Source organism: Mercenaria mercenaria, chromosome 6, assembly GCF_021730395.1.
Source record: "Mercenaria mercenaria strain notata chromosome 6, MADL_Memer_1, whole genome shotgun sequence".
NCBI lineage: Eukaryota > Metazoa > Mollusca > Bivalvia > Venerida > Veneridae > Mercenaria > Mercenaria mercenaria.
Window position 1 is genome coordinate 59,320,458 of NC_069366.1, and position 13,633 is coordinate 59,334,090.

General features: G+C 36.6%; 1 long non-coding RNA gene across 1 annotated transcript; it reads left to right on the top strand.

Moving 5' to 3' along the window:
* Window positions 1-657: 657 nt before the first annotated feature.
* On the top strand, window positions 658-12,226 carry LOC123550096 (uncharacterized). Its single transcript, XR_008371378.1, has 3 exons — window positions 658-762; window positions 2,944-3,063; window positions 12,002-12,226. It is a non-coding gene; the product is annotated as an uncharacterized LOC123550096 (long non-coding RNA).
* Window positions 12,227-13,633: the final 1,407 nt, after the last annotated feature.

Genomic DNA, 13,633 nt, shown 5'->3' on the forward strand with positions numbered 1-13,633 from the left:
CGTGCCATCAAAAACTAGGTCAGTAGGTCTAAAAATAGAAAAACCTTGTGACCTCTCTAGAGGCCATATATTTCACAAGATCTTCATGAAAATTGGTCAGAATGTTCACCTTGATGATATCTAGGTCAAGTTCGAAAGTGGGTCAGGTGCCATCAAAAACTAGGTCAGTAGATCAAATAATAGAAAAACCTTGTGACGTCTCTAGAGGCCATATTTTTCATGGGATCTGTATGAAAGTTGGTCTGAATGTTCATCTTGATCTCTATGGGTTCCAGAGTTATGGCCCCTGAAAGGGCCAAAATTAGCAATTTTGACCTTGTCTGCACAATAGCAGCTTTATTTATGATTTGATTTTGTGAAAAGGAGGAGGCAACTATATCAAGCATTTTGACTGAATTATGGCCCCTTTTCGACTTAGAATATGCTTATTGTAATGTTAAAGCTTTACTCATTGCTTATATTATACTGTCAAGCACTGAGAATAGTCGAGCGTGCTGTCCACTGATAGCTTTTGTGTTTTACATTTTCTGTGTGTTGAAAATTTGAGAATCTGTCAACCAATTAATCACTCTTCAAGTTTTAATAGTATATGTATGTTTTTGTTTAAGACACATTAAATCATTAAACGTGGTTGTAAATGGTCACAATTTTCTTTTCAGTAAAAGTAAAGGGTAGTGATATTCTGGACTTTTCCTCAGAGAGAGAGCCTGAACAAAGTGTATGATTCAAGTGAATCTGACCTCACACAAGACTCGGGAAATGGTAACAAGATATAATTTCTATAGTAATTTTGTGAAAAATCAGTTTTTTAACAGAAAGGCTGAACCATACTTTGAGACAGTACATTTAGACTACAAATACACAAATCTAGGTGACTGTAAAATCATAGACATTCAAGGGAGGGTTGATTTACATGGATTTATATGTAGTTGTGTCAAATCCGCAAAATTCAGTCTGAATGAACAAATGAAACTTCCTTTTATTTTACACAAGTTATTGTACCTGCAGTTATTGTTAGGGTTAACAATGAAATTTCATGCCTTGAAATTAGATGATGTCATATTAAACATTATTAAGCTTTTGGTGTCATAGACTTTGGAGACATTTAGTGGGAAATGTGCATATTGCTGGATGATCTTTCACAGAGCTGTTGCCCTTTGATTATTCAGCATTAGTATTCTATAGCACCATTTCTTGTTTGGATTATACTTCAGCAACAAGCTGCTGGAACTCAGCATAGAATTTCATAGGAAGCTTCACATCCAAGAGGAAATGCACATGTCTTGTGTATGGTTTTCTCAACAACTACTCGCTCATGTCCAATGATTATTCAATGAATTATTGCCCTTTTATTATTCAACATTCGTAAACAATAGTAAAAAGATAAACTTGTTACAGATTTCCACATTATGCTCAGTTGATGAATTCCCCTTCTGTGCTTTTAGTATGCAATAATTTTACATTGGGTAGAGTCCATCGGTTTTACCAATATTTTGTTGTTCTCATCTGTTAAAGACAAAGTGTCAATTAGTTGGCAGACCTACTGTGTCACCTTTTGTCAGTTTTGTTATTGACAGATTTATCTCAGTTAAAAATAGTAGTCCATTATCATTAACTAGTATCATTTATATTATGGTTTTAATATTATTTCTTCAAAATAATATTGAATTTGTATAAAATTAAATTTTATTTAAGAAATAAGTCAATTTTATCTGTTTTGGAGCATATCATACGTTAGTCTTAGTTTAAGCCATTTTCAGTGTAAGCCTTTTTCAGTGCAGAGTTTAGTTCCCTTTTACTGGAATAGCAAAAAGTTGAACAACATAAGTTTTTTAGCTGACCTAAGCACAAAGTGCTCAAGGATTATCCTGTGTCTGCTGTTTATTACTATGTGGTATGCTTTGTGCGGCATTGATTTTCAACAATTTTTAGCTTGATATAAAGTATAATATAAGAGAGCTACCCTACTCACCCGGAAACCTTCCGCATCCCCACATTTCCTACCAAACTTTCATAAAACTGTCAGAATGTATGTTGCTATGAAATTTAGGTAAAATGTAACACTGGGTTACCTGAGGTAAAAGCCTAAGTCACTAGATCAGATCTTAGGAACACATTGTTAACACTCTCGAGGTCACATTTTCTGCCTGATCTTCATATTAAATCTTTGTGAGAATAGTCTAGGTCAATTTTAATATAGGATTACAATGTCTAAAACCAGGACACTAAGTCAAATAATTGAGATTCCTAGTTGACACTAGAGGTTGATTTTCATTTAACTTTGCCAGAATGTTCATCTCTGTGAAATCGAGGTCAAAAACGTTTTATTTACTATTCAAAATCACAAAAAACAGCTATGATAAGCTACTATATGGCACCTTTTCTTCTTGACTTTTATTAACTTTGTCAGAATGTTTGTCACTATGAAATCTAGGTGAGTTTTGAAACTGGATTATCTATTTTAAAAAACTCGGCCACTATATGAAATCATAGAATGACCTTGTTATAACTGTGCAGGCCACTTCTTCTACCTGATCTTCATGAGACTTTGTCCGAATATAACCAATTTGAAATCTAGGAGAATTTTGTAACTGGGTTACTTAAACAAAAAACTATGTCAGTAGGCCAGTCTTTGAAAAACTTGGTTAATGATCTATCTGATTTACATAAAACATGGACAGAACGTTTGTCTCTATGAAATCTTAAACTAAATTAGATACTATGATTCCAGGGTTAAAAATTATCATGTAAGCGATTCAGGGCCTTCAGGGCCTTTTTGTAAAATTTATTCAGTGACATTCAAATGATTGTGCCCCTTGATATAAAATGGTTGGTTAATATATATATAATGTTAAAAAAAGACTGCCTTGGCTTAATTTTCTTAGTTGAACTGATGGAAAAGATTATACAGCATATTCTTATACTCATGTTTTGTTTCTATAGCAACAAGGAGAGGCCACATGCAAACACAAGGAGTTTCTAGAATCTGAAGAAGTTCCTGTATCAATTCCAGTTGACATGAAACATCAGAGTATTGTTCAGATAATATATGCTGGATGCAGAGTAAGTTACAACTTCTTATTATAGATATGTCTCCACCATAGGTGGGGGGAGACATATTGTTATGCCCCTAGCATCTACTGATGCGGAAGGCATAAAGTGATTGTCCTGTCCGTCCGTCCATTTGTTCGTTCGTCCGTCCGTCCGTCCGTGTTGAGGTTAATAAAATGGAACTGTTTCATCTAGCATCAATACCCCTTACTAGAATGACTTGATACTAATGCAGATGTAACCTGTGACCATTCCTCATCTTCAGACATCACCTGACCTCAGTTTGACCTTGACCTTGACCTCATTTTGGACTTAGGTTGCTTTATATTGGCCATCTCTTGGTTAACCAAATGGGACCGTTTCGTCTAGCATCAATACCCCTTACTAGAATGACTTGATACTAATGCAGATGTAACCTGTGACCATTCCTCATCTTCAGATATCACCTGAGCTCAGTCTGACCTTGACATTGACCTCATATTGGACTTAGGTTGCTTTATATGGGCCATCTCTTGGTTAACCAAATGGGACCGTATCGTCTAGCATCAATACCCTTACAAGAATGAATTGATACTAATACAGATGTAAACTGTGACCATTCCTCATCTTCAAACATCACCTGACCTCAGTTTGACCTTGACCTCGTTTTGGACTTTGGTTGCTTTGTATTGACAAGGATGCCACTGGGGGCATCAAGCGTTTATTGAACGCAGCTCCTTGTTTTTGCCTTTGCCATCTCTCTGTCTGTCCGCATTGAGGTCAAAGTGCTGGCCGGATTTCAGTTTCAGTTCCAAGCCTAGTTGTGAATATGGCTAGCACGTTCCGCTTCGCTGCACAAAATGGCCTCAAGAGCTAGAAGTAGAAAAATCTTGATGCAATGAAAGCTTATAACTAGTAAGCCAGTTACTTACACTGGTAAGAACATCAGTAAGCTAAGAGGTAATGTACTCAATGTCTTTAGCTAATAGGATACCCTAGTCATCAGCATACAGGAGTAATTTATTAGAAACCATGGTCTTCGTATCATTTACATAAATCAAAAATAGGAGGGGACAAGGATTGAACCCTGGGGGGCCCCACATGTGACCTTGGCACTAGATGAAAGTACACTAGAAAACATTGATAATTTTTGTGGGGCTAGATAAGTAAGACCTAATCTAGTGAATAACATCATTTGAAAACCCAGTTTCACCAAGTTTCATTAGCAAAATATCATGGTCAACAGTGTCAAACACCTTTTGTAAGTCTAAAAGGACCATAATAACCTGATCAGGTGGAGAGGAGCAGTAGTCTAGTGGTTAAGGTGTCGGCTGCTCAGCCCTGGGGTCGTGGTTCGAGCTGGGGTCACGACCATGACCTCACATGACACCAGTACTGGTTTTTTCAGGAAGAGGACTCGAGAGTGGTTCAAGTAAGCTTTAAGCTTTCATCACAATTGAGCTAAAATAAATAAGTATAAACTAAAATTACCATACCTACATAATTGCCTTTATCCATTTCAAATTTAATAAATTCAGTACAGTCTTATTTCCTTTTATATTAGGAGCCATTAACAGGCCCCTTCCTCTCAGAAAATCTCCTTTTAATCATACAGTTTTCCCAAAGAATTGACTTTATCCAGTTTTTATGCTTCTACTGATGCAGGAGGCATATAGTGACAGGGCCCTCGTTTGCCGATTTTTGGGGCCGAAATTCGGCCCCGTTCCCCCCTCGAAATAGTATGCTTTTTTCCCCCGAAGTATAGAAAAATTTCCCCTCGAAAGAAAAAAAAAATCAAGCAAAAAATCGATACCCGATAGTCTTAGGAGCGTCTCGTAACTTAATGAGCCTGATAAAGTTTTACTCCTTCCTCTTATCAGTCATTTTCTACAGTAAAACTATATCCACGATAAACACGTGTATTCAAAATAAACACACGCGGTCATGCCCTCCTGCCTTTGATCTTCTGCTAAATTCCCGCTCTTTATCATGTGGACATGCCACGCTGATTTTCTTTATCAGCAAGTTACGTCACGGCGAGTGAACATAGGTAATGAGAATCAATGAAGTGTTAACATTAATTGATAAAGCGGTACCCGTATTGAGCCTGCATACTGTCAAAAAGGCGCCAATTATTAAATTATCGTAATTAAGCGACCAGCTGATTACCGAGATTTCTTCATGCAAACTTTAAATAAGCTCATTGTTTAATGATTGTACCTTAATATCAACCAGAAAATCCACAAATTTAAATGGATTTGGAAAGTAAAAATAAGTTTAGAATGTCCGTTTACGATTCTAATTACACCCGATGACATATGCAATTTTTCCAAAATTCACTAAAAAAACTTGACTTTCAATGCAATTTTTAATGAAAAGTAGCATCATTATTTGAGGAACTATCTCTGGTTTACCTTAGTGGACCAAGTTTACTGGCAAAAACAACATTTCAGAGGACATTCCAAAAGTGTACCAGTATCCGGATAGTACGTTTTTGGATACATTTTTACAGTGTTTTAGCACTTTTCTGCTAACAAACAAAAATATTGAAGAAAAACCTCATCAAATCAAAATGAATTTTGATAAAAATTTATTTACAATATCAGATTATATGACCTGAAACAGAAATTATTATTATGTTATTATGATGTAACATGTTCTTGGTTTTAGTAGCTATTAATTACTTAGTATTACTTTATAAGAAAATATAGTCAATTGTATCGATGTGTTGGGGCAGGACTCTTGTATTTTGAAAAAGGACCCTTCAGAATTTTGACCCAGGGTCCTGGGACTCTTGGGTTTCCAGGTCTAGTGGAACCCCTGGTTTTACTGATCCGTATAATACACGCGTTTTTCAGTTCCCGGGATGCGTTTATGCAAAGTTACTTAACTTTGAAAAAAAAATGTCGCATAATGCACATCATACCGTAAAAAGATCACGGATGCAACAGGGGCGAAATGCGCAAAAAAGATTTGCTTTTTAAGCAGCATGCTCTCAAAAAAACAAACTACTGTCACAGACACCACTGTTTCATCAGGACCAGACATGCACAATCAGGTAGATACGATGAAGGGAAGCCCTGCTCCGGCTGCTGCTGAGACAATGTCCGTGGATACTGCTAGTGCTACCGATAATGACGACATGTGAACCTCGCTTGGATATCACATAACTGATTTAATAAAAGAGAATAAAAGTTGCCTGTTTTTAATAGATTATGTTCTGTACAATACTTCAGATATATTCACATTAGTTTGATATCTGTAATACTCAATTGACCTTAATTTCATATCTCCAGAATGAATTCCCCCCTCCCTTGAAAACGACGCGAAATTCCCCCCTCCAAGGGCCCCGGCCCCAATCCCCCAAAATGTAGAGAGGGCCCTGAGTGATTGTCCTGTCCGTTCGTTCGTTCACCCGTCTGTACGAGGTTAACCAAATGGGACCGTTTCATCTAGCATCAATACCCCTTACTAGAATGACTTGATTATAATGCAGATGTAACCTGTTACCATTCCTCATCTTCAGACATCACCTGACCTCAGTTTGACCTTGAACTTGACCTCGTTTTGGACTTAGGTTGCTTTGTATTGACAAGGATGCCACCGGGGGCATCAAGCGTTTATTGAAAGCAGCTCCTTGTTTTATTCCCCTTTAGCCAAATACCGAGCTTTTTTTTATACCCCCACCATACATGTTGGCTGAGTGCTTTATAGGAGTCAGTTTTGTCGCGTCATGTCCCGGCCTGGCCCGGCCCGTCCAGTCCCATCCCGAAATCTGTTTCTCAGTTATTACTATATGGATTTGATAAAAACTTAAAGTAGATGTTCCACCGTATTACCCACATCATGTGACACAAGGTTCATAACTCTGACACCAATTTTTTATGAGTTATGCCCCCTTTTACTTAGAATTTAAGATTAATTTTGATGCATTTTCACTATATCTTAGTTATTACGAAACGGATTTGATTCAAACTTAAAATAGATGTTTCACCGTATCACCCGCATCATGTTACACAAGGTGCACAACTCTTGACACCAAATTTTCATGAATTATGCCCCCTTTTACTTAGACTTTAAGGTTAATTTTGAAGCATTTTCACTATATCTCAGTTATTACGAAATGCATTTGTTTCAAACTTGAAGTAGTTGTTCCACATCATCACCCACATCATATGACACAAGGTGCATAACTCTTGCACCAATATTTCCTGAATTATGCCCACTTTTTGCTTAGAATTATACTTGTATAGTGTTTTGATATACTTTATCTGTACCTCTTTTATTGTATGATATTTTTTAACACATACTCAAGCTATTTTGAATATTCATCCACCATTGGAGTCATTAAACGGAGTCATTAAACACTCCATTGACAGTTCTTGACAGATTTAAATGTTTTTGGTACACAGGTTTGACATCATGAAATACGAGTGAAGTTCGACTTTGTCTACAAACCACCAATTTTATATGTAGTTATGGCCCCTTTCCAACTTGAAATTTGTCAAACTCATGTTTGCTGGACAATAACTCAAGAAAGGCATGACAGATTTAGATAAATTTTTGTACACAGGTGTAACATCATAAAATACAGGTCAAGTTTGATTTAAATTGCACCTTCTTGTGGCCATGTCTTTCTTATGGTTGCCATTCTTCTGTGACAAGACCGTATTGAGGGGGTATTTATCACTCCTATGACAGTTCTAGTTTTCCCAAACCACAGGCCTGGGTACCTTTCCCTCTTGGTGAAAAAAACACTGCAGCAAGATGTAAAAGACATGTATCAATGGAAAATTTCTGTCTAAAATCAGACTGATGAGTATAGAGTAACTTATTTTCAGTTAAATAGCTTGCAGCATGATCATATATTATTCTTGCAAGAACCTTTGACACGACCCTTAAAATTCAGACTGCTGACGATAATTTCCTGCTTCTCTTTTATCACCCTTTTTATACACCCGAAGGGTAGTGATGGGCGAATCAGTTAAATTTGTCAACCGATTAATTGGCATAAATGGACAAGCCAACCGCTTCAATTAATCGGACATAATCGGATAATCGTTTATTTTTAGCTCACCTGTCGCAAAGTGACAAGGTGAGCTTTTGTGATCGCGTGGCGTCCGTCGTCCGTCCGTGCGTCTGTAAACTTTTGCTTGTGACCACTCTAGAGGTCACATTTTTTGTGGGATCTTTATGAAAGTCGGTCAGAATGTTCATCTTGATGATATCTAGGTCAAGTTCGAAACTGGGTAATGTGCCATCAAAAACTAGGTCAGTAGGTCTAAAAATAGAAAAACCTTGTGACCTCTGTAGAGGCCATATATTTCACAAGATCTTCATGAAAATTGGTCAGAATGTTCACCTTGATGATTTCTAGGTCAAGTTTGCAACTGGGTCATGAGCCTTCAAAAACTAGGTCAGTAGGTCTAAAAATAGAAAAACCTTGTGACCTTTCTAGAGGCCATATATTACAAAACATCTTCATGAAAATTGGTCAGAATGTTCACCTTGATGATATCTAGGTCAAGTTCAAAACTGGGTCACGTGCAATCAAAAACTAGGTCAGTAGGTCAAATAACTGAAAAACCTTGTGACCTCTCTAAAGGCCATATTTTTCATGGGATCTATATAAAAGTTGGTCTGATTGTTCATCTTGATGATATCTAGGTCAGGTTTGAAACTGGGTCATGTGCGATCAAAAACTAGGTCAGTAGGTCTAAAAATAGAAAAACCTTGTGACCTCTCTAGAGGCCATATACTTCAGGAGATCTTCATGAAAATTGGTCAGAATGTTCATCTTGATGATATCTAGGTCAAGTTCGAAAGTGGGTCACGTGCCTTCAAAAACTAGGTCAGTAGGTCAAATAATAGAAAAACCTTGTGACCTCTCTAGAGGCCATATTTTTCATGGGATCTGTATGAAAATTGGTCTGAATGTTCATCTTGATAATATCTAGGTCAAGTTTGAAAGTGGGTCAAGTGCCCTTAAAAACTAGGTCAGTAGGTCAAATAATAGAAAAACCTTATGACCTCTCTAAAGGCCATATTTTTCATGGGATCTGTATGAAAGTTGGTCTGAATGTTCATCTTGATGATATCTAGGTCAAGTTCGAAACTGGGTTATGTGTGGTCAAAAACTAGGTCAGTAGGTCTAAAAATAGAAAAACCTTGTGACCTCTCTAGAGGCCATACATGTGAATGGATCTCCATAAAAATTAGTATCTTCATCTTGATGATATCTAGGTCAAATTCGAAAGTGGGTCACGTGCCATTAAAAAGTAGGTCAGTAGGTCAAATAATGAAAAAACGTTGTGACCTCTCTAGAGGCCATATTTTTCATGGGATCTGTATGAAAATTGGTCTGAATGTTTATCTTGATGATATATAGGTCAAGTTTGAAACTGGGTCAACTGCGATCAAAAACTAGGTCAGTAGGTCTTGAAATAGAAAAACCTTGTGACCTCTCTAGAGGCCATACCCTTGAATGGATCTTCATGAAAATTGGTCAGAATGTTCACCTTGATGATATCTAGGTCAAGTTTGAAACAGGGTCACGTGCCTTTAAAAACTAGGTCAGTAGGTCTAAAAATAGAAAAACCTTGTGACCTCTCTAGAGACCATACTTTTCATGGGATCTGTATGAAAGTTGGTCTGAATGTTCATCTTGATGATATCTAAGTCAAGTTTGAAACTGGGTCAACTGCGGTCAAAAACTAGGTCAGTAGGTCTAAAATTATTAAAATCTTTTGACCTCTCTAGAGGCCATATTTTTCAATGGATCTTCATGAAAATTGATCTGAATGTTCACCTTGATGATATCTAGGACAGTTTGAAACTGGGTCATGTTCGGTCAAAAACTAGGCCAGTAGGTATAAAAATAGAAAAACCTTGTGACCTCTCTAGAGGCCATATTTTTCATGAGATCTTCATGAAAATTAGTGAGAATGTTCACCTTGATGATATCTAGATAAAGTTTAAAACATGGGCATGTACCTTCGAAAACTAGGTCAATAGGTCAAATAATAGAAAAACCTTGTGACCTCTCTAGAGACCATATTTTTCAATGGAATTTAATGAAAATTGGTCAGAATTTTTATCTTGATAATATCTAGGTCAAGTTCAAAACTGGGTCACATGAGCTCAAAAACTAGGTCACTAGGTCAAAGTATAGAAAAAACGACGGGTCATGTGGGAAGAGGTGAGCGATTCAGGACCATCATGGTCCTCTTGTTAGTTTATTTGACAGTGTATGTTTTATATCATTACTTATGAAATGAACCATATAGAGATTCAATATCCTATTTCTATTGTATCCCTTCATAAACACGAGTTAACAGCATAAAAGTAAGGTATTTGTGGAGATAGTAAACTTCAAATCAGGTACTCATCTTAATTTCACCAAAGTGCAGACAGACAGTATTAATCCAGTGATATTGTGTTGTTGGATTATAAATTACTTGTAGTTCAGCAAAAAAAGTAATAATGATTTATTCTTAGTTAACGACTGTTTTTAATCCAACAAAATTAAAAATTAAAAATACTTTTGCTTGCGTAAGTCTTATGGCATGATATGCATACTGCCATACTAATGTCCAGAGTTTGGGATGATGGTTTTCTCGGCTTAATTTTCCAAAATCTGGGTGATCATAGATAACCTCCAGTTCTTCCGAGACATTGGAGGAAGCCATTTTTTGCAGAAGAGTAGTTTCCCTTGGTGTAATTGACCCCCAAAGAACCGTAAATACCAGAAAGAAAAAGATCAGAAATAACTAAGTTATTTGTTTAGGATGCCAAGTATTAATCGGTCAGGGAAAAGTAAAGTCAGCGATCGTGAGCATGAATGCAAGGCCGATGATTATCAGATTGTCCCCGATTATCGGCCCATCACTACCGAAGGGACGTATTATGTTATGCCCCCGGTTTCCATCTGTCTTTCCATATGTTTGTTAGTAATTTTGTGTCCACTTTGTAACTCTTGAACCCCTTGAAGGTTATCAACCAAACTTGACAAGAATGTTCATCTCATAGACACAACATGCAGAGTGCATGTTTCCAAGGCTTGCTTCAAGGTCAAGGTCACACTTAGGGGTCAAAGGTCATATGGCTTTGTATCGTGTCGAACAAACTTGACACAAATGTTCACCACATCGAAATGATGCTCAGTGCGCATGTTTTTGATGGCTAAATCAGTGCAAAAAGCTCACTAAAGCTTATATTTCTTGTTATTATTCTCTGACTATTTAAATAGATAATACTTGACTTGACCATTTCATAGCTGTAAGCATCTTAGTCACATCAGTTTTGCATGTGAGCAGGTATCTCTAAAACTATAAGGCATAATGTATTCAAACTTCACATTATGTATTTTGCATCATGAGATGACTTCACAGGACAAGTAAACTCACTCAAGCTTCTACTTTGTCAAAATCCTGCACCTTTTTACTAAAGAATTTCTGGTAATGTTTTGCATGCAAAAAAGTTTTTCAAAAACAACCAGATGAAATGTGTTCAAAACACACATCTTTTGCATCATGAGAAGACCAGGGCCCAGTTGTTCGAAACTTTAACAGGCGATTAAGCTAACAGTTGATTAACTTTTAGGGTTATTTTTCAACATTTTAGAAGACTTAGAAAAACAGTTGTATGAGTTAAGAATTATGAACTTTGAAAAATCTTTACAATAAAATCAAAACATCATACTTGTTTCTCCCATCAAGACTAGTGCTTTGAATCAAAGTTTAACCAGCGGTTTTTTTTAACAGCCGGTTAAAGTTTTGAACAACTGGGCCCTGGTCATAGGCAAAGTTTCATAACTCTAGCTTATATTTTGTCAAAATCATATCTTTTTTAACTTAGGCTTTTAACCTGGGGCCATCACCTCTGTAGGAAAGCGTCTTAGCCTGCTTGACCTATGCATCAACATATTATATATATAGCTTAAAAGGATTTTTGGCGTAATCTGTTTTGACAGGAGGAAGACAGGTAAATGAGAACATAGCTGTAATTCCTCTGATGATGTTTGATGTGCAGCAGCATGGTCTCAAGATTGTCAGCAAGAACAGACCCGTCACCAGCTGTATGGAGAAATACAAAGAGAGAAAATATATCAGTGTATGGACAGCTCAAGAGAAACAGATATTTAAGGAGAAATACCCGCAGCATCAAAAAACTTGCAATCTTACTGCTTCATTTCTTTAGAAAAAGGTAAATTTTGACTTTCATGAACATCATTTTATGAGTTTCGTGATTGTACATTTTAATATATCTGTTATGTTCAACAGTATATAGTTGTTTATAATACTGCAAATGAATTCTCAGATTTTCATTGGTTAACATGCACGTTATATAAAACCGTATACCCCGTGAGCGAATTTCCACTTCAGAGGGCCCCTTTACACTGACGGTATATGGAAAGTGAATATCAATTTTGATTGGCCGTTGCGTAAGGCCATTTTTCAGTTTACATTAGAAACAAAATGGCGGACGTCTCTCGATTCGAAAATTAATTCAATGATTACCCTTCTTTGAGATGGTTTCATATCAGTCATGGAGTTTTTCTTTACATTTAATAAAGTTTATTTTCTGGAAAGCTCGTCATTTTGTTGTTATTCATAGGAGACAAAGCAGTACGAGTCATATTTTTCTTGCCAGTAATGGCAATATTCACCAGCTGATTTAAACAAGCACTTAATCTTGTGACAACACTGTCAACAGGAACTGAACGACTGGTCACTGCAGATAAGTCTGCTCAGTCTGTATAAACTAATTAAATAAATAAAATGATTTACTATCATTACAAATTCAAATAACTAAATGGTATCACTTCATAAATTTATTTCTAATAATAACAATACAGTAGCCTACTGCAGTGAGCAGATTTCAAAACTGGATTAAAAAACATTGACAACATCAATTTTTTTTTTAGCTCACCTATGCTCAGGTGAGTTTTTCTGATCGCTCGATGTCCGTCGTCCGTCGTCTGTCGTCCGTCGTCTGTCAACATTTAGCTTGTGTATGCGATAGAGGCTGTATTTTTCAATTAATCTTCATGAATATTGGTCAGAATGATAACCTTGATGAAATCTAGGCCGAGTTCAAAATGGGTCATCTCGGGTCAAAAACTAGGTCACTAGGTCAAATCAAAGAAAAACATTGTGTATGCGATAGAGGCTGTATTTTTCATTTAATCTTCATGAATGTTGGTCAGAACGATAACTTTGATGAAATCTAGGCCGAGTTCGAAAATGGGTTATCTCGGGTCAAAAACTACCGTCTATATTCGCGTATAAGACGCAGTTTTGGGGATCATATCTTCGTTTCCTAGAAGGGTATGCGTCTTATAAGCGCATACTACAAGAAAATTAAGTGAAAATTTAAAAAAAGTCCCGAGTTTACAGCTCAGGACATCTCATTTCCGCGTCTGCAGACATGTACTTTCGTTTTTCGGCAGCCATTGCGCATAGCAGTGCTAAAAACTTTACGGACACGTACCGTATTTCGGTCCGCTATAAAGATTTATTATTTACCTATTTTACGATTTGATAGATTAATATCAAAAGTATATTTTATTTATAAATGTATTTTTTTCCGAGTCTGCAACCCG